The sequence below is a fragment of the Pelophylax lessonae genome (genome assembly GCF_965119305.1).
Source record: "Pelophylax lessonae genome assembly, chromosome: 3".
Taxonomy (NCBI): Eukaryota; Metazoa; Chordata; class Amphibia; order Anura; family Ranidae; genus Pelophylax; species Pelophylax lessonae.
In genome coordinates, this window is record NC_138770.1 from 306,218,800 (window position 1) to 306,237,663 (window position 18,864).

The 18,864-nt window shown below is 39.4% G+C and overlaps 1 pseudogene across 1 annotated transcript; it reads right to left on the reverse strand.

Annotated features, from left to right (window-relative positions):
* Window positions 1–17,132: 17,132 nt before the first annotated feature.
* LOC309550504 lies at window positions 17,133–18,864 on the reverse strand (annotated as a pseudogene). The gene has a single exon. The product of its transcript is annotated as an uncharacterized misc_RNA (transcript).

The following is an 18,864-nucleotide window of genomic DNA, read 5'->3' on the forward strand; positions in this document are numbered from 1 at the left end:
GTAGCCAAGGTGAGCCAGGGTCATACACTGTGAGACAGCAGCATGGTCAGGAGGCAGGCTGGGCTCTGTACCAGGGAAGCAGGCAAAGCAAGGTTCAGTAACAAGCTGAGGTCAACTCAACTTTAGAAGATCAGACAGAGAATAGTCAGAGGCAAGCCAAGGTCAGAATCCCGAATCCACAGAGCAATGTCAAGAACAATCCAGGTCAGCTACGGAAGATCAGTCAGCACAAGAAGGTACACAGGAACATGGCCAGAGGAAACTGAAGAACATCCAGCAGCTAGTATCAAGCAGGGTGTCCTTTAAATAGGCCGTCTAGGGCTAATGCGAAGACATACGCTCATCTGTGTGCTGGTACATGTGCACAAGCATTAGCTGCACAGATCTTTCTAGGTCCAGTATTTACTAGATTAACTCGTCTATCTCATCGAGGAATATTTAGACATTTAATTTGTGCCTTAGCAGTACCCTGAAAAATCTAACTTTTGCTTTGAATTTCTCCTACAAATTAGCAGTGCACTTTCTAAATGCAGGGCATTGATTATCGACACTGAAGGGCACTCCTGTGTCTTGAGAATCATAACTAGATGTAAATCTGAAGGTAGACATGTGCTATGGAACCTAATTAGTAGGACTGCATCTCATCTGTTCCCCATCAGTCAGCTATGCAGTTTCAGAACTAATTTATAGATTAAAGTAATGTCACACATCTGATTCCCAGGACATGTATAAAGGAATAATCCTCATATAGTGAAGTATTGCTTAAGAAATTGTTCCTTTATTGTAATAAAATCAAGTACTCACATTATCAGTAATTCAAAATCTTGCACGTCTGTCATAGGGACCGCAACTTCCTCGTTAGCGGTGAATGTCCAGGACACCGTGCGTTCCACACGCCGGATGTGCGTTCCAGACCGACAGACCAACAAGCGGAAATGACGTAGTTACGCTCTCGGCGCGTTTCGTCACAATGACGTCATCAGGAGTAGCGTGAACCACGTCTATTCCGCCTGAGATATATACTAAGAGGTTACCAGGCAACCGGATGGCCATCTGTAAATAATTAGTGTCCCGCCAATCATATGTATCAGTTCTATTGTGTCTACTGTTGCCGGGTAGATTTCATTTATGCAAATTTCTTTGAAACTGAACCAGCCAATAGTTAAAAATATATATGTTGATTCTCTTATGTATACTGTTGCCGGGTAGATTTTGTGTATGCACAATTCTGGAAACTAGGCCAGCCAATAGATAGACCTAAGATTCTTGCATTCTAGTTGCTAGGTAGAAGTTGCTGATAAGAAAAACGCATGTAACTTCTCATATTATGTTTGATTAGTAAAAAATAATAATTATGGGGGCAGAAAAATCCAAGGAATATCTGTATGAAGGGTGTATATAAAAATAGGATGTCTGGGTACTTTTATGGTCAAAGTATATAAATATAAATGAAAAATGGAAAAATGGAAAAAGGGGACTGTATATTTAATATAAGAAATATATAAAAGAGGAATGTAAATATAGATGTATTATAAAATTGTAATCAGGTATATATAAATTGAATAGGTGTAAAAAATCGGAATATACATAAAAAAATACATAAAAGCCTGTAAAAATTCCCAGAAACCATTTGCTAAAAATATAAATATATGTGTTTAAGGGAATATGTAATGTGTTATAAAATATATATATATATATATATATATATATATATATATATATATATATATATATATATTGGTGAAACCAGAGATATAGTGTGTGGTCAAGGTTATATGCCCATAGTCTGATAATCACCTACTATACATATATATACTCTTAATATATATGCAGACCCAAAAATACATGTTTAAAAATGACTACATTACATCAATGCAGGTAAACGTTATACATAAATTACGGCATATAAACATTAAAAATATATTTAATATGTATAATAAAAATATATTGCAAAAAGTATGGTAAGAGATGTATCAAAGATAAATAATAAGCATGATATGAATCTCTGTGACTCAAAGACTAAATATACATATATATAATAATGTTAATATCTATGTTGTTGTTTCCTATAAGGTGAATAGGATAATGGATATATTAAAAGAAAGGTGTTAGTTATGAGGATATGTAAACGTATGGACATATGGGTAGGGGTGTGTCCAATAAATATATAAGGGTATAAAAATATATAAAAATATAAAAAAAAAAAAATATATATATATATATATATATATATATATAAAAAATTGCATACCCTACATATGAATATGCACATTCCTGTTGCCTAATAGATATATGTGTAGGGGGGGCGGTTTTACGGTAGAAAGGTGGAGATCAAGAGTATAAGTGAATATTAGAGAAAGTATTAATAATTAGAAGTGAAACAATTCAAATCTATGTCCAGATTTAAACCTCCGGGCTGGAGTGACTCTAGCTGGTAGATCCATTTTGTTTCGTTTTTGGATATTTTTCTAGTTTTATTTTCTCCCCTCCAATGCTCTTTTATAATGTCTATCCCATAGAAGACTAATCCCTGTGGATTCTTATTATGGGTCTCCAGGAAATGTCTGCACAGACTGTGCTTGGGGAAGCCCTTTTTTATGTTGTTAATATGTTCCCTTATGCGTACAAAGAGAGGTCTGGTGGTCCTGCCGACATATTGGAGTCGGCAGGGACATTCAATAATATATGTCACGTGAGTGCTAGAGCAAGTAATTAAATCGTTAATCTTGAAATGCCTTTTATTCACATTAGATTTGAATTGTGTTGTTTTTCTTGGTTGAAGTGGGTTGTTTCTGCATGCCAAACATTTGCGACAAATCAAGTTTATACTTGAAGGTTTACAGTTAGCTATGTCTAGCAACTATTTTTGGTATTCCAACACTTTTTATGTTCAAACAAAAGGCGTCGCAATGGGGGCACGTTATGCCCCAAGTGTTGCGAATCTTTTTATGAACCTACTTGAAGACTAATTAATTTATGAAACACATAGACCACATTTACATTTTTATCACAGCTATATTGATGATATTCTTATGATATGGGAAGGGACACAAGAATCATTGGATGTTTTTATTGAGCAGCTAAATAACAACAGATTTGGTATCAAGTTAACAGGAAACCAGGATAAATCACAGATAGATTTTCTGGATTTACAAATATTTAAGGAGAACGAAAGATTACAAACGAGAACATATTTCAAACCGAAAGACAAAAACGGATACGTACCCATTTCCAGCTGCCACCACCCCAAGTGGAAACAAAACATTCCTAAGGGGCAGTATATGAGACTCAGACATAACTGTGGAAGATTGGAGGAATACGAGGAACAAGCTGAAATACTTACGGAAAGATTTATAGAGAAAGGATTCCGAAGAGAAACATTGGAAGTAACAAAAAATAAAGTGAAGAACTTGAGAAGGGAGGACTTACTTACCAAAATAATTAGGAATGAGAATACACAATTTGACTGTGCTTTTATTACGAGTTTTAATAACCAATACAAAGAGATGGAGAAGATTTTTAACAAATATTGGCCTATCTTAAAATCCGACAAAACACTTGCTAAGATTTTGCCAAACAAACCAAAATTTATATATCGTAAAGCGCCAGCGCTGAGAAACAGATTTGTCGGGACTATTGGGGGTGGTTGATTAAAATAATAATAGAATAAAAATTATTTTAAAAGCCATGTATATTTCATATTATGCATATGAGATTCTGAATGGTGCAGCCTCCATTTTGTTTTTAAGGTGAAATAGAGTTCATTATGTACTTGTTAAACAAAATGTCTCTCACAGGCTTACAAAGGGTCTATGGTTTCAACAGAGATCTTTGTATTTCTTTTAAAATCATAAATAAGATCCCTTTTGACATCTCTATCAGATAATGACAATTAGCGAGACACCATACTAGTCTAGCTTGTAATCTTATCTGTATTTAACAATAGACAATGGCTCAGTGTTCTTCATCAGACATATAAAATATAAATGTTAAAGGTACATCATTATATGTGAGAAGATATTAGCCATAATTATGTCATTATATTGTGTAAGGCATATACATATATATTTAGGAATGTTATATTACCTTTTGGGTTTATATTCTTACAGTAGTAATCTTACTAAGAATACATTATTTTTAAGTGTAGGACAGATGTATCTCGTCACTAATTACCTCATTTCAGAGAAGTTTGTGTCTAAGTGTTCAGAGGTATCATAGATCTTCCTATCCTAGACTAGATGTCTGACAAGTTATGTCAGAATCCAAATAATTAATGGATCTTCACTAGCCAGAGGTTAAAGATCACCAGATAACAAAATGTTTTAATTATTATTTAACTACAAAATCTAATGAACGGTACGATACTGCCCTCTATAGACGAATACCAAATGCAGTTTTGGGATATTTTAGATATTTCTCATGTAAGAAATATTATATTGTATTAAAAATATAATTATTGAAATGGCATTACTTGCCAAGGTGAATGATGGAGATACAGATGGACATTCATGTATGTACTGGGAGTCTGGACAAAGTTTTATATAGTTTTATGATTACTCTTACATATAGAGAAATCATCCTTTAATTTTATTATACAAAGTATTGGGTTAATTATCAAAAGAGGTGTGTCTCTGACCTCACCAGTTTAGGTATAGAATATCCCGACCAATGGAGATAATGTTTCATCCCTCTGGGTTTTACTTATGGTAATTTTTATAGCTCTTTGTTCTTACCATATAAAAGACCAACCCAGATGAGAGGGAGACATTACATTGCCCAACATACAATACACTTACATCACACACACGCTATTACATTTTTCGACTTTAGACTCATCCAGACATACTCCCTGGTCCATCATTCATCTGAAACTTGAAGAGAAGCCACCATCTTAAGAAAGGCGTCCATCTTAGGACTCTGGTAACGCCCATTTGAAGCTAGCGGCCATCTTAAGTGTGGTAAAGATGCCTTGCTATGTTATTTGATTTTATTCAACAATTGTTTATTCTTTCCTTATATGTTTTATATTGCATATTTAAGGGTAATGAGATTACAATCCCAGCCGTATAAACCATGGTAGATTTTTCTCTAAAAAGCTGATTTTTGTTTTTATACATTTTTATTAATATCAGATTTAGTGCATTATTTGCAATTTTAAGTCTTCCGTTTTGCATGGCTTATTCTCACTCATCTGCAGTGAAGTGACTTTCGGCTATGCATTACGCAGACCATTGTAGTCTGTTATATAGAACACCTATGGTTTATACTATACCTGGGAAGAAATGGTAATCTTGCTTTCGTTTTGCTTTCACTTTGTTTCAGTTTCACTTTCATTATTGAGCTAAACATCACATTGCATTGATTGTTTGAAGTTAGTAGTTTTTTTCTGTAGAGTTATCTTTTTGTGTCATTTCTTGTTTGATCATATATTGTGATTTACATGTCTTGAGAATAAATATTTTTATATATATTCCACCCTGTAGACTGTACTCACTAAGATTGGTATATGCTTTTAAAAAGAAATTAATCAATTAAAAAGAATTCACAACATTGATTTATGGCAATAGGTGAAGACTCTCCTTTTTCACAGATCTTTGCTTATTAACCATAGACACTGCTATATTCAGAGCAGTATAAATATTCTGACATAATTAAGTACGAGCGCAAGATATTTATTATTAAATATTCTTACAGATTGGTCCACAACGTAGTAGATCCACCTAAACAGATTAAACTTTTCCCAGATATGAAGGGCTTTATACGCTGTCGCTAATGTTTGGCATGCAGAAACAACCCACTTCAACCAAGAAAAACAACACAATTCAAATCTAATGTGAATAAAAGGAATTTCAAGATTAACAATTTAATTACTTGCTCTAGCACTCACGTGACATATATTATTGAATGTCCCTGCCGACGCCAATATGTCGGCAGGACCACCAGACCTCTCTTTGTACACATAAGGGAACATATTAACAACATAGAAAAGGGCTTCCCCAAGCACAGTCTGTCCAGACATTTCCTGGAGACCCATAATAAGAATCCACAGGGATTAGTCTTCTATGGGATAGACATTATAAAAGAGCATTGGAGGAGAGAAAATAAAACTAGAAAAATATCCAAAAACAAAACAAAATGGATCTACCAGCTAGAGTCACTCCAGCCCAGAGGTTTAAATCTGGACATAGATTTGAATTGTTTCACTTCTAATTATTAATACTTTCTCTAATATTCACTTATACTCTTGATCTCCACCTTTCTACCGTAAAACCACCCCCCTACACATATATCTATTAGGCCACAGGAATGCGCATATTCATATGTAGGGTATGCAATTTCTTATATATATATATATATATATATATATATATATATATATATATATATATTTTTATATTTTTATACCCTTATATATTTATTCGACACACCCCTACCCATATGTCCATACGTTTACATATCCTCATAACTAACACCTTCCTTTTAATATATCCGTTATCCTATTCACCTCACAGGAAACAACAACATAGATATTAACACTATTATATATATGTATATTTAGTCTTTGAGTCACAGAGATTCATATCATACTTATTGTTTATCTTTGATACATCTCTTACCATACTTTTTGCGATATATTTATATTATACATATGAAATATATTTTTAATGTTTATATGCCGCAATTTATGTATAACGTTTACCTGCATTGATGTAATGTAGTCATTTTTAAACATGTATTTTTGGGTCTGCATATTTATTAAGAGTATATATATGTATACTAGGTGATTATCAGGGGCATATAACCTTGACCACACATTATATCTCCGGTTTCACCAATATATATATATATATATATATTTTATAACACATTACATCTTCCCTTAGACACATATATTTATATTTTTAGCAAATGGTTTATGGGAATTTTTACAGGCTTTTACAGATTTTTTACGTATATTTAGATTTTTTACTCATATTCAATTTATATATACCTGATTACATTTTTATAATACATCTATATTTACATTCCTCTTTTATATATTTATTATATTAAATATACATTCCCCTTTTTTTCATTTTTCCATTTTTCATTTATATTTATATACTTTGACCATAAAAGTACCCAGACATCCTATTTTTATATACACCCTTCATACGGATATTCCTTGGATTTTTCTGCCCTCATAATTATAATTTTTTACTAATCAAATATAATATGAGAAGTTACATGCGTTTTTCTTATCAGCAACTTCTGCCTAGCAAATAGAATGCAAGAATCTTAGGTCTATCTATTGGCTGGCCTAGTTTCCAGAATTGTGCATACACAAAATCTACCCGGCAACAGTATACATAAGAGAATCGACATATATATTTTTAACTATTGGCTGGTTCAGTTTCAAAGAAATTTGTATAAATGAAATCTACCCGGCAACAGTAGACACAATAGAACTGACACATATGATTGGCGGGACACTAATTATTTACAGATGTCCATCCGGTTGCCTGGTAACCTCTTAGTATATATCTCAGGCGGAATAGACGTGGTTCACTCTTCTCCTGATGACGTCATTGTGACGAAACGCGTCGAGAGCATAACTACGTCATTTCCGCTTGTTGGTCTGTCGGTCTGGAACGCACATCTGGCGTGTGGAACGCACGGCGTCTCGGACATTCACCGCTAACGAGAAAGTTGCGGTCCCTATGACAGACGTGCAAGATTTTGAATTACTGATAATGTGAGTACTTGATTTTATTACAATAAAGGAACAATTTCTTAAGCAATACTTCACTATATGAGGATTATTCCTTTATACATGTCCTGGGATTACTTCTTTCACCTTGAGAATATTGATGCCTGCTTTATGTATATGAGCCCATACTGAGACCCCCAGGAAGTGATTGGAGAGGAGGCCCTCGGCCAGGCTGAACAGGGTCCCGGACCCCTGCTACACGGGAGCGATCCCCAATATCGAAAAGCGGTTTACCCCTGTAGGGGTATCTAGCTCTGGTAAGCGCAGGCTACATTGAGAGGGAAACACAGGATTCTCACCCGCACACCCACTCGAATCACTTCAAGGGAGCACTCTATCAATTTTGTGGACTTTGCACCTGTACTGCTTTAGGACTTTTTTGCACATATATTTATATATATATATATATATATATATATATATATATATATATTACTATTTTTATTATTTAAGGAGTTCTTTACACTTATTCTTTAATAGCTATCACATCACTTATTGATTTTGCACCTTATATTGGAACCACTAGTCTGTGGGTTTAGCACAGTTCTAGTAATCCCGACCACCATTCTTGGCTGCACACTGCCACTATCACCATCATTTTTATGTACCAGTTTTTTTGCACTTTATATGTCGGGATCCGTGCACATTGATCCTCCACTTTACTATTAACTATCGGTCAATTTATTCAGGATTGATCAAAATTATTTTATATATTTTTTTTTCACTACCACTCAGCACTTTAAATCACTTAGATTTTTTATATATAATATCTTCGATTTATATTCATTTATATTCATTTATTTCTTACCACTTGTCTATTATTGCACATATTGCACACTATATATCCTACGTATATGTGATATATGTAAGGAGAGTTCCTTGAATATATGACCACCTTATTTGCACTTGAGATATTTATGTGAAATACGTGTAGATATTTCCTTGATGTACGGTCACTTTATTTGCATTGAGATTTTTATCTTTATTTATATGATATATAGGAAAGCATTGGTCTGAGGCTACTGGTACACTATACACAGCCAGAGGACATTGATTGCTATTTATTGAATTACTGACACCACACAATCTTAATCATACCAGTTCATTAGACACCATTCCTGGCAGTGCCATCACTTCACCCCTCTTTTTTACACATTTATTATATAGCCCTTTTCAGGGTTATATCTTGTAGTGGGCTGCAGCCAATTTCTCTATTTATATATACTTTTCCTCTCCCCCTGCTGTCCCTATTCCTTAGCGCGGATACCCCTTCTCTCTCTCAAGTAATCATTATTACTTCATCCCTTTCTTCTTTTAGCCAAAATTTCCATTGGTTTGTTTTTGTAGTGTCATATTAAAAATGCTTTGCTACAGAAACATAACTTGCCTTTAATTACTTGGCACCTGCTCTATAGCCGAAAGATAGGCTTAAATGTTGGGAGGGCATTCAAAGATGTCTTCCTATTCTCGCACTGCACGCCGGCGGCATGCTCTTTGATCGCCGAGTCCTTGGGACTCGGCTGATCATAGATCGGGTAAAGGGCCAATCACAGTGGGCCCTTTACTACATGATCAGCTGTCAGCAAATTACAGCTGATCACGGAAGTAAACAGAAGCCAGTTATTTGCTTTTTTTTTTCTTTACACTGTCAGCGTGAAGAAAAGAAGAAAGCCATTAACCAGGTCTGTTAGAGGGACATTGGTCCCACACAGTGCACATCAGTGCTGTTATCTGTGCCCTCCAGTGATGCTAATCAGTGCCCTGCATTGCTGCTAATCAGTGCCATCTATCAGTGTCCATCAGTGCCCATCGGGGCTTCATCATCAGTGTCACTTATCAGTGCTGCCTGTCAGTGCTGCCTACCAGTGCCTATCAGTGCCCATCAGTTTTGTCTCTCAGTGCCCATCAATGCCACCTATCATTACCACCTCTCTGTGCCACCTATCAGTGCCCATCAGTGCCACCCATCAGTGCGGCCTCATATCTGCCTCCTGAGAAGTGCCCACCATTCCCGCCTCATCAGTGCCCATCAATGCCACCTCATCAGTGTCCATCAGTGCAGCATATTAGTGCCCATCAGTGCAGCCTATTGGTGCCCATCAGTGCTGTCTCATCACTGCACATCAGTGAAGGAGAAAAATTACCTGTTTTATTCAAAATTTTCAGTGTTTTTTTTTTTTTGTTTGTTTGTTTGTTTAGCAAAAAATAAAAACCCCAGCGGTAATTAAATACCATCAAAAGAAAGCTCTATTTGTGTGAAAAAAAATTAACTATTTCATATGGGTACCGTATTGCATTATTGTGCAATTGTCATTAAAAATGTGAGAGCGCTGAAAGCTGAAAATTGGCCTGGAAAGGGGTATAAGTGCCCAGTAAGCAAATGGTTAATAAAGGGAACAATCACATAATAAAATGTGTACATTCAATGAGTTTTAAGCTACTTTATTTACCAGATAGAAGAGAACATTTTGGTTAAAATAAAATTAATGAAATCCTGGCTTTGTTTTCTACTCATAATGACTAAATCACACAAGTTTAACCATGATGCAACATCCCAACCTTCACCTTGTTTGATATTCTATGGACCAAATGGCAGTAATGCAGGACAGGCAGACAGCATGCGGACATTTAAACACTTTGCCTTTGTCAGCTGGGATGGAGGGGAAGGGGTGGGGGCACACTTTGGCAGCTTCACCCTATGTGTACTTTTCTGGCACTGTTATCTATCACCTGTTCCTTCCCAAAATTCAGGCATTGGTATACAATTATTGGTGTTCTTTACTGCCAGTGTAAATGGGTAGCTTAGAATTTAGCATTGTATACAACTATGGTGTGTACCATTTATCATATCCCGAATCCATTGTCATTTTTTAACAGAAATCCCACTACCTTTGCACGTGGATTGGATTTGGCACACCCTCTTCTGACAGCTCCTGAGCTTAGTGATAGTCATAAGTAATACATTTTAGGATAGAGGATAAATCTAGTCTTGTCTCTAGATATATATATATATATATATATATATATATATACAAGTTTGGGTATCAGCGCCAATATAGAACTCTTGTATCTCTGGCCCCACCAGATGGGATGTTTTGCATATTGGAGCAGTGGAACTAAAAAAAAAATGTTTCATTCACATGGAGAAATTTATTTTATCTCAATGTTGTACAAAGCAGGAGAAACTTTACGGACACTATGCATGGATATTTGTCTATAAAAAGTCTATGAACTCCACACATCTATTTTGGGTGCTTTTAGGTTTGTGCAAGTCAGAGGGAATTTCCGATGTTACTTTACTGGGTTTAAACTGTAAACTAAGGAAATGTGTACATACTGCAGATATGCCTAACCGTTTATGCCCTTGCTTTTGTCAAATCCCTAAGATAAGCAGCATTTAATTCATGTTTAGCTTCCTCAAAAAAATGGAAGGTCAAAGTTACTAGTGCCGAAGGTAAAAACTAGATTGATGTGAAAAGCATTTCTAACATACATATTTGCAGAAAGAGTAGAGAATTGGTGTAAAATATGAGGTAAAATGTCAAACAAAAGCAGTGTAAATATTGCAAAGAAAAGAAACTGGAATTACTGAGAAAAATGCTTCCTCATTACCAGGTAGGTCACCCACTTTCCTCATTTCCATAACAAGAAAAAACTTGTTTTTTTTTCTAGAAATGATAGCTGACAAAAAAAAAAAAAAAAATGCTACCAGACTGCAGAGCCCCTGTACACTCAAACATTGGGACATTCTTAGCAGTCCAAGCTCAGACACGTATGGTAAAAAGTTCCTCCTGCCTCCCACACATACCGATTTGCCATTGATATGATGGGTTGCCTCACTGCCCAATTAAAATGCATAATAGGTAGAAAAGGAAAGGTAAGATTTTCTGCCAGAAAGAAAGGCTGTAGTTTTTCCCAGACACAAATGGCTTGGTATAGAGTAGGGGGAAGTGAGGATCTTCATGCTTTTCTGGCCATATAGATTCTGTTCTTCTCAATTTGACACATCAGATTTCGAAGCCAAATTTCAGCAGTTTAGTAATAGATATATAAAGATATATATATATATACAGTATATATATATATATATATATATATATATATATATATATATATATATATATATATGTAGCACTACTCCTACAGGGGTAGCAGAGTGTGTTCAGATCCTCCTCACTTCCTGGACCCTGAGGCCCTTCCGACCCGGCTGTAACTATGGGTTCTGACATAGTGAGTAAATAGTTAACAACAAAGGTTCAATAACGAAAGATCAGTTTTACTGTCTTTTAGCAGAAAAAAATGAACAATTGTGAGTTCAACACAAACAGGAAATATAGGTAAAGATAACCAAACTAAGCCTCTGAGTCCCAAAACCCCAATGCAAAAGGGGATTCAAGACTCAGTCCCCAAATAAACAAATGTAAATATATTACTGCGTTGATTGAGGAATAATATCTTAGCTGCTACTTCAATAGATCATTCCTCCCTTAGAGATGTGAGGGTGACCAAAAAGGTATAAATAAATATCCTCAGTTTATAAAAGAATAATGTATTTAGTATGAATTAGCTCATCTGCTCTAACACTGTATTGCAACACAACCTAACAGAGTGCACTCTGTCACCTATAGGGGACCCCCTTCTCTGTGGATTATATGAGTCTCCTCCTGGGCAAGGCCTTGCTTATCTTCGCCGGCAGTGAAGCTCTTTAATCATTCCAAGAATGATATTTGTAATCCAGTATGAGAAAGGGAAATATTTGTAATCCAACAGGGAAAAAGAAATATTATTATCCAGGATCTGTCTAGGATGTATACAGTCTAAGGGCTGACGTGTGTTTAGTTGAGGCCTTCTGGTTTGCCACACATTATTACAAACTGCAGTGTCCTATGGCAACTGTTCTATAGTAGAAACGTTTCCTCAGTATTTATACTGCATTACAGGCCTGTCCTGGTACTGTATTTGTAAACTACAGTGTTTGCTGTAATCAGATGTCTCTCACCCAATCCGTTGGTGTCCTCGCTCAGCAGACCTCCACACCAGGCCAGTAACACTCGCCGCCTCTCTCCGGTGTCTCTGCGCTCAGTCCGTCACCTTCCTCCGTGACACACGCCACCTCTCCAAGGTGTCTTCCGCTAGGCCCGCGGCCTCTCCTTCTCTGCACTCAGCAGCAGCTCTTCCCTCCGTCCGCACAGCACGCTGTCCTCGAGGTAAGAGAGCGAACCTCTGGTCCCACCCCCAATTTATAGATTCTCCCATCAGCCCCCACGGAACCCACAGTTCCCTGGGAGTATAGCTCAATCCAATCCATCCTCCACAGTCTTCATCCGCTTCAAGACTACATTTCCCACAATCCAACACACCATCCTCTTGACAGAGATCCCGAAATTAAAGAGAGAGTCCATCAGCCTTATTAATGCCGGAATTGATTTATTCACCTGGCTACATCTATATATATATATATATATATATATATATATATATTGTACAGGATGCCAAGGTTGGGTCCTGGACGGGTGCTATATAGCACCAATTTTTGGGTTATGGTCCCTTTAAGGGAAGTGTGGAAGTACTCAGGGGGTCACCCAGGACGGGTGAGGAATTCCCGGGAATAGCCTGAAACAGGTGAGGACTGACTCGCAGTTCTCTCTGGTTTAATAGAGAAATATTTGTGACCCGGGATTTCGGAGACCCTGAAGCGATATTCGGGTGGGAAGGGGTCTCCACCTCTGACTATGAGGATTCCAGCACACACAGGGTTAAGAACCTCCAGGAAGCAGCTCTTAAAAGACAGGAAGTAGTGATAGGTGGGGTGGTGAGTAGTGATGTTGCGAGCCTAAAATTTGCCGTTCGCGAACGGCGAACGCGAACATCGGCAAATGTTCGCGAACCGGGCGAACCGCCATAGACTTCCATAGGCAGGCAAATTTTGAAACCCACGGGGACTCTTTCTGGCCACAATAGTGATGGAAAAGTTGTTTCAAGGGGACTAACACCTGGACTGTGGCATGCTGGAGGGGGATCCATGGCAAAACTCCCATGGAAAATTAGGTAGTTGACGCAGTCGGGTTTTAATCCATAAAGGGCATAAATCACCTAACATTCCTAAATTGTTTGGAATAATGTGCTTTAAAACATCCAGTGTGTGTAGACGATCAGGTATGATGTTGTATCAATCAGGTAGTGTAAGGGTTACGCCCGCTTCACAGTGACAGTCTGACCAAACTCTGACAGACAAAACTCCCCATTGTCATGGACATGCAATAAATGTCTGGTAGTTTAGCTGTTCCTCATCCTCATGTCTGCATTAAGGGCCAGACTCTTCCTTCTGGCTGCTTTTATCATCTCTCTTCCCTGTTTGGCTCCACCCCAGGCCATTCCAGGAAGTCTATATTAACCAGTGCACTGCAGGTCAGCTTTGCTGTTCCCTGTTGCTAGTTTCCTGTTTCCTGTGTGCTTGATCTACTGTTCTGTGTACTGACTTTGGCTTGTCTCTGACTGTTCCTGTTTGGCTGTTACCCTGACCTTTGGCCTGTCCTGTGGTTACCCTTGTCTGCCTGTTACCCCGACCTCGGCTTACCCATCACCATTCCGTGTGTCCTGAGTGGCTGCTTCCCTTCTCTCCCTACGGAGCGTGACCTGGGGGACCCCAGGGGCCGCGACCTGGGCCCAGCTGCAGCCAAGTCCATCCTCACCACTAGAGGCTCTGGTGAACACCTGCTGGGTCTTAGACTCCGCGCCCTGGGGAATCTTGGGCTCATGTTCCGGTCCATCCGCAGCAGTCTGCTATCGGGTTCACTACCTTGCGCTGCGCCCCTGCCTCCAACAGGGTGAAGTTGTCACCTGGCCACAGGTGACCTGACACCCATTAAACAGTCAGTCAGTCCATTTGCACAACCGCAAACACCCCATTTCCACAAGGTTGGATACCAAGCTAGCCATGTCCCGTCCTTGTCCTCACTGACGTCATTGAAGGTCTCTTCCTCCACCCAGCCATGTACAACACCAAGGGTCCCCGAAAGGTGACAACAAGCCCCCTGGGGCGCCTGCTGTGGTTGGTCTTCCACCTCCTCAAAGCCACCTTCCTCCTCTGACTTCTCTTCTTCAGACTCCTCTCTCTGCATTGCCACAGGTCTAGCAATCGACAACGACAAGTCTGCTTCTGGTGGTGATGGGGACCACAACTCTTTCTCTTCATGGTCATCTACAGCCTGATCCAGTACTCTTCGCAGGGCACGCTCCAGAAAAAACGCATATGGGATGAGATCGATGATGTTGCCTTGGGTTCGACTGACCAGGTTTGTCACCTCCGCAAAAGGACGCATGACCCTACAGCCATTGTGCATGAGCATTCAGTACCGCGGCCAAAAAATACCCAGCTCCTCAGAGGCTGTCCTATTTTTTTTAAATTAAAGAAAATTAATGTTTTTTCTATGAAAAATTATCCCGCGGATCGCTTCTGTTCACAATGAAGCAACGACCTTATCATCTGGGGTGTGCCAACACACTCCTAGAGGTGGTCGCTTCATTGTGATACGCAAGCCCCTTCACCACAACAAGGTAACGATCACGAAGGGGAATTGACACATGTATGTGCCTTTTTTTTGTTTTTTTGCAGCCACAGTGTAGCACCAGAGGCCAGAAAAATTAGGCATGTACACATGCATGAAAAAGCAGGTATTGTTGCAGCCTTGAGGTTTTCAAGGCAGAAAGTGCACTAAAACATTGCGGCTTGAACCGTAGTTGGTGGCGGGGACGTCACATAAGTCATCCGACATGCAGAGATTAAATACAGCAGTGTGTGGACCATTTTTAGCCCAAGGCATCTCATCAGGCATTTTTTAGTCAAATGCATCCCCCACTGTCAGTCCCTTCGGGATCCATGCCTCATTCATCTTAATAAAGGTAAGGTAATCTAGACTTTTTTGACCTAGGCGACTTCTCTTCTCAGTGACAATACCTCCTGCTGCGCTGAAGGTCCTTTCTGACAGGACACTTGAAGCGGGGCAGGCCAGAAGTTGAATGGCAAATTGGGATAGCTCAGGCCACAGGTCAAGCCTGCACACCCAGTAGTCAAGGGGTTCATCGCTCCTCAGAGTGTCGATATCTGCAGTTAAGGCAAGGTAGTCTGCTACCTGTCGGTCCAGTCGTTCTCTGAGGGTGGACCCCGAAGGGCTGTGGCGATGCGTAGGACTAAAAAGCTCTGCATGTCCTCCATCAACAAGACGTCTGTAAAGCGTCCTGTCCTTGCCGGCATGGTTGTGGTAGGAGGAGGATTACTTTCACCTCTTCCCCTGTTGGATTCCCGTTGTGCTGTGACATCACCTTTATACGCTGTGTAAAGCATACTGTTTAACTTATTTTGTAGCTGCTGCATCCTTTGCGACTGCCGGTAATTCGGTAACATATCAGACACTTTCTGCTTATACCGGGGGTCTATTAGCGTGGCCACCCAGTACAGGTCGTTCTCCTTCAGCCTTTTTATACGAGGGTCCCTCAACAGGCATGACAGCATGAAAGACCCCATTTGCACAAGGTTGGATGCCGAGCTACTCATGTCCAATTCCTCGTCCTCACTGATGTCATTGAAGGTGTGTTCTTCCCTACAGCCACGTACAACACCACGGGTACCAGATAGGTGACAATGAGCACCCTGGGATGCCTGCTGTGGTTGGTGTTCCTCCTCCTCAAAGCCACATTCCTCCTCTGACTCCTCTTCCTCAGACTCCTCTTCCAGCGTTGCCGCAGGTCCAGCAAGCGATGGTGTAATGTCTCGGCTGTGTGTTGCTTGAGGTACACAGCTTCACATCAAGTAATAACCAAATCTCAATGAAAGAAGCGCTGGTTTCTTTGATGCAACCTTTACTGAGATATAATCCATACATGTGCCTTTACATATGAATAAGCAGATATGTGGTGGACATGAGAGGACATAAAAGTATGTGTGTTAAAACTGTAAAACAAACATATCAAAGACAGGTATAAGTATGGCTATTCAACATCATACATTATACATACTGTAGTTATGCAGAAGATAGAGACTAACTAACATGTGCTTACTACATACTGGAACACATATTATCTATACAAAGGTCTAACATCCCTCTATACAGGCTGAACTAGCAAATCCTTTACTTACATGCTTTTGGTGTTCATCAGATTTGCAATAGATTAGCTTGAGAGGTCCTATGTCTGTTCCCTATGGTGTCTCACGCTGGAATGGATAGACAAGTTTAGACTTGCCCAAAGCAGAAGGGAGAAGACCCGCCCCTAGGCTACAAGAAAATGGAGGGTCTTAAAGGAACAGACACTGCTGAGTGCCGAGCACATGAAATATAGTGCGAAGGCAGCACACTCCCCACCTGGCATACTTTTTGTTATGCCACTAACCATTGGACAGAAGTAAAATTACTTCAGAAATTGGCCTAGCATACACCTTGGGAGTGCCCTGTCTAACAACTCTAACTTCAACTTTTCTAACTTTAGCATCACTACTAGGATCGGTTCCCAAAAATGAGTCCAATAGGCCACTCGTTCCTGTGGGCCTGAGTGTCTTTTAGTAAGACGTCTCCAATTTGTAAGTTGGGCTTGTCATCTTGCCATTTCTTGCGTGACTGCAGTGTCACCAGGTATTCTTGTCTCCACCTCTTCCAGAAAATGTCTGCAAGTCTTTGAACTTGTCTCCATTGCTTGTTGTACTTGTTGTACAAGTCCTTGAGGTCAAAGTCTCCTGTGGGAGCTGTCACTGGTTCCATCTTCTGGGTCGAGCTGTGTCGAGAAATCTCTTCCTTTTTCAGAAGGCTTTGGATTTCTTCTTAAAAGACTTCCTGCTGGACACATCTGATGATCGTGACCTTGGCTTGTTCAAGGTGGTCTTTGCTACGATGATCAGTATTGGTAGCTCTGCAGGAGTATCTGGCTAGACAGATACGTTTTCCGATTGCACGGGTCAGCGACTTCCAGCTGGAAAACTTTTCAAATCTATGGGCGCCCAGACTGTCTCTTGTAACTAAAGTCTTGCAAACTGCAACTTGAGGTCTTACCTCTTTGTCTTGATCTGGTTCTATGAGCTGAAAAGTCTCTACCTGAGTAGTCTCTTTGGTTTCTGGCTTACCAAGAAAGAAAGGACCTACGAACCAGTTAGTTTGCTTGAGTACAGCGGCTGACATCAGTCTTGTCCCTTGATCAGCTGGGTTCTTGTCCGTGCTGATGTGATGCCACTGTTCTGGACTTGTAGACTTTCTGATACGTGTCACTCTGTTGGCCACGTATGTATAAAATCTTCTTGAAGCGTTGTAAATATATCCTAACATAATCTTGCTGTCTGTATAAAAGTTCACTGCATGGATCTCAATGTCCAGTTCTGTCGTAATCATGTCTGCCATCTCTACAGCTAAGACAGCAGCACAAAGTTCTAGACGTGGGACAGTATGAGCGGGTCTCGGAGCCAGTTTAGATTTTCCCATAATGAACCCGACATGGCTTTGTCCCTCAGTGTCTTTTACCCTAAGGTAGGTTACAGCTGCGATAGCCATAGTGGAAGCGTCAGAGAATACGCATATTTCTCTTCTCTTTGTAGCAGATAAGGAAACAGGTGCGTACGGTCTTGGGATGCTGAGTTGTTCAAGCTCTAACAATGAGTCTTTCCACAACTTCCACTGCATTTCCTTCTCTTCAGGTAGAGGTACGTCCCAGTCACTTTGTTCTTGCTCAATAGTGAACTGTCTCAAAAGAGCTTTGCCTTGCATGATGATAGGTGCTACGAATCCCAGGGGGTCATAAAGACTGTTGACTGTAGATAGGACACCTCTTTTTGTAAATGGCTTCTCTTCTCTGGCGACCTTGAAGGTGAAACTGTCAGTCTTCAGGTCCCAACTAAGTCCAAGACTTCTTTGCAAGGGTGGTGATTCTGTTCCTAGATCCAGGCCTTTGAGGTCTTTAGCACGGTCTTCCATTGGAAATGCTTCCATAACTCTGCTGCTGTTGGAAGCTATCTTATTCAATCTTATGTTGGATTCTGCCAACATTTCTCTTGTACTTTTCAAGACCTTAATAGCTTCTTCGTTGCTGGAGAAAGAAGCAAGTCCATCATCTACGTAAAAGTTCTTCATGATGGA